Below are 3,915 nucleotides of genomic sequence, written 5' to 3'. Positions count from 1 at the left end.
CCAAAGTAGGCTTCATCTCTGTGATTGGGATGTTCTCCAAGATGGTCACAGTATGGTTCTGACCCCCTTTAAGCAGTGAGTTGTCCTGAAGTTTGGTCTTCCAAAGCTTGATAGGTAACTTCAGTAAGGAGTGGTGGTATAAATGTTGTAACGCATGTTGTTGCTGCATGTTCACTGTTGCTTTCTGCATTGAAACAGGAGTGACATTTGTTGTTTGTTTGAGGCTGGAAATCCAAAGAGGATATAAGCAGGATTATATTTTGGGGGGGTTATATTTTTGGGTGCTTACACTTCCAAATCAGTAGAGATTTTGAAGCTTCCTGTTGTATCTGTCTGAAAACCAGCAATCTGCAGACTTCTTGTCTGACAGCTGCTTCAGCTAGAAAGTTATCAGGATTATTGACTAAAATTATTTTGATAGTATTTGCACATATTTCTATTATTTTACTGTCTATAGTCTTGTCTGCAAATTCTGTACATTAGAATATAAACACAGTGCTTAAATGAGAATGCATTTTCTCATGAGAGTTTCAACTAGTTAACATTTGTATTACTGTACAACAGGAATGATAAACTGTTTATTTTCTTGCCATGTAACTGTTTATAAAGCTGTGACTTGAGAGAGGTCTTAAAAGTCCATTGATTTCTTTCAGTTAAAGTGTAATCAGACTGTTGGTAGAGAAATGATAAAATCATGCTTCCCCTTCTGCTAAAGGGGCCTTTGCAGTAAGTGCAGGCATGATGCACATTTCAGAACTGAAATTCAGAAATTACATCAGTGCTCTATAGTTTTACTGCAACAGAGATTTTTCTGGATGAAATTCACTTTGTCTTGGGCAAATAGAAAGCAAATGGTCACACCTCAACTCTGTTTGGGGGCAAGGTTGAGTGACTTGTAGCTTTGTCATGAGGGGATCTCTATTCTTTATTAAATTGAAGTGGAAAATGGAGAAGGGTGTATGCTGTAAGCTCAACATTTTGGGGGTCTCAGGGATTCTAGCACCTGGGTATTAATTGTAAATCTCACTGTGAGAGGCATTTGAAGCCTTTGTTTTGATGTTTTTCCTAAGAAAGATGTTTCACCTTGCTTAGAGAAAACATTTCTCTAATCATTCCCTCAAATTCAGAATGGTCCCCAAGGTACCATGGTAACAACCTTATTTGGGTGGATACCTTTGCAGTTGTTGCCTTACCAGAAGTGTGTGTCCCTGCGCACAAAGCAGTTCAGGCTCAAAGTTCTGTTATCACTTAACTAGCAGAAAGATCCTGCTCAATAAAATATACAATGTCACTATCTTTTGTATTAATATGGTGATATACATAGGATGTTTTCTGCTATATTTCAGTTTACAGTGGGACCTACATTTAGCAAATCTTCTCAAAATTTTTATGCATGAGCCAACAATGTAAGTCACAACTTAGAAATATAATAGTGTCTAAAGCCCCCGAATTCCTCTTATGCCACAAAACATTGTGGTTCTGAAATTGCTGGGGCCATTGAATCCTAACTTTTGGTATTCTGGGTATTTTACTGACTTTCTAGTGTCCTACCCTCTCATAGTTTCAACATTTGCATTACATCCTTGTATTCAAAAATATTTGCCTTGCCTTTGTCTCTCCTTCGGTTACTGAAAAAATTATTCAGGTTTTTGCTGTACTATAGGTAGTTTCCTCTCTGAAATGGTTAAAAAAATTCCAGTGGGACACCTCTTAAGTCTTAGCAACTTGCAGCTGGTTCTGTCTTGAATTTATCTGTGAATACAAGCTGCAGCTACATCTGTGTCTAGGGAACAGGAGAAATGAGAGTACTCCTGTGCATCTCCCCAAATCTGATTGTCTGTAAAAGTCATTACTTGGATGGCTTAGCAGTTTTCTTCCTCAAACCACATTCTCACCAGGGCCTTGCTGTGAAAGCTCTTCCAGATGCTCAACCAAGCATCTCATCACACTAAAAGATCAAGTGGTGCCAGCTGAACTAAGGCTTAGGAAGTTTTCAGGGGACCTGTGTGGCTGAGGTTCAAACAAGTGGTTTCAGTTCCACAAGAACATCTAATGGCTAATTTTTTGCTTCATGCTATTTTATCAGACTTTTGAGTCTGATAATACTTAAGCAGAATTATATCCCATTCTCAGTCTAACAACCTTCTTGAAGTATATTCATTTCCAGTGTAAGCCTGCAGAAATTAATTATTTGCTCAAATATATTTTAGAGAATAAACAGTAACTGAAAGGGTTTGTGTTGAGCTGTCCTTGCATATTTTTATCCTATTGGTGGGCAAAACCTTTGAATGTGTTCCCATTTTTTTCTTGACCAAGAATGGTCAGATTAGTTCTCTATGTCTTAACAGTCACAAGCTGTAAAATGGTCATAATCCCATGTGCTTTGTTTATAAAATCCTTTGAGGCTCAGTGTTAAAAAGCAGTGGGAGTTTTTGTAACAAAGCCCACTCCATTTGCCAGTGTAGTTGGTAATTTTGAAGAGTGAATGGATTTAAGCTGCTTACATTTGACATATGGAAATATTATCCACGTTTAATTGCCCATGTGTTTCTGAAGGGAGGAGCACCCATTTGTTGCATACCCTTCATCCCTTGGCTTCTTTCTGCTTCTTGGTCTTCTGCCTCTGCTACTGTTGTGTTCTGATTCCAAAACGTTTTTCCTTCAGTCTCTGTTTCACTCCTGTGCTTTATATTTGCCCCGAACATTACTTTAGGTCATGGTATCTTATTGCTGTCAGGCAAGCTTGATGATACTCACTGTATGAAATCCCCAAAGGAATAATCTTAGACAAATTACTTGCATAAAATTCACTTTTATGGGAACTTAATAGTGGAAAAGCACATATTGGAGAATAAATGCATTAATGGTCACAATAAATCTTTAGCCATCTGTGTTTTAGTGGTCTTATCCCCTGCAAATTCAGTGGAGATTGTCCAGTCTGAATGCTTTGAAAAGGAAGAAATCTGCTTGAATGAAAAGAACTGCAACAATATGTGGTGTTTTGCTGAACTTTATTATAAGACTACATAATATGTAATACAGCAGGTTGTTTACCTGGCAGTCCTTCCTTGGGGCAATCTGTTTATTCAAAACCCTTAGTAACGTTTCTGAAAGCACTGCTCAGCAGTGCTGCAAAGTAAATCTCAAGTTGTTTAGCAACAGACTGGAAGTATTTGTTTTAAATCCGTTCTTTTAGTCTCAAAACAATAGTTTGGGGACTTAATGGTGTTCTACAAAGGCAAAAAAACTATTAGCCAGAGTGAAAGGGAAGGAAGGAATCAAGTGTTGAAAGTGCACAAGCAATGAAGTCAAACCACCTCAAACAGAACATGGTATGTAGAAACTCAGCCTGCTGGTGTCACCATTCTTTACCAAACTTAGGTAATCACAAAGGCAGGACTGCTGACCACACTTTACCAAGGGAAATATCCAAAGCAATCTTTTTCACAAGTCCACGTATCTTTAGAGTGTTTCTTACAAGAGATGCCTTATGTATTGACTCACTGCAGATCAGGCACCACTGTGGGAATGGTCTGGTTGTATGAGAGAGAACTTTGGGACGTAAGATTTTGTTTCTTCTAAACATGAATGCACAGCTTCAGACAAAAGGAAACTCAGGTGTTCATATATGATGTCTGTCATAGGCTTAAAAAGTGTCTGGAGACCCTTCACTGTTAAACATTGTGTGATCAGGATTTCTGTGCTGATTGCATGACATCTGTTGGTAGTATATTGGGATGTGAGGGAAATGCACAGGGAACCTTTGCTTCCAGAGCAAGGGCAATAAAATTCCAGTTCAGTAGCTAATATGTGTTCTTAGAAGGTTTGACAGTGTGCAGCTGCCTTCAGCTTTTATATGCCTGTAAAGAAATCAGTCCCTCTATTAAGCCATTTTATCCTTTGTTCTGGTGCATT

The 3,915-nt window shown here is 38.3% G+C and overlaps 1 protein-coding gene across 1 annotated transcript in view; it reads left to right on the top strand.

Annotated features, from left to right (window-relative positions):
• Positions 1 to 3,915, top strand: part of CENPP (centromere protein P) — a 130,408-nt gene that overhangs the window by 83,687 nt on the left and 42,806 nt on the right. The gene's annotated exons all lie outside the window — the stretch shown is intronic.

This window comes from Acanthisitta chloris, unplaced genomic scaffold (genome assembly GCF_000695815.1).
Source record: "Acanthisitta chloris isolate BGI_N310 unplaced genomic scaffold, ASM69581v1 scaffold13312, whole genome shotgun sequence".
Classification (NCBI taxonomy): Eukaryota; Metazoa; Chordata; class Aves; order Passeriformes; family Acanthisittidae; genus Acanthisitta; species Acanthisitta chloris.
Note: the sequence above shows the minus strand (reverse complement) of the source record. Positions and strands in the feature narration are given on the sequence as shown.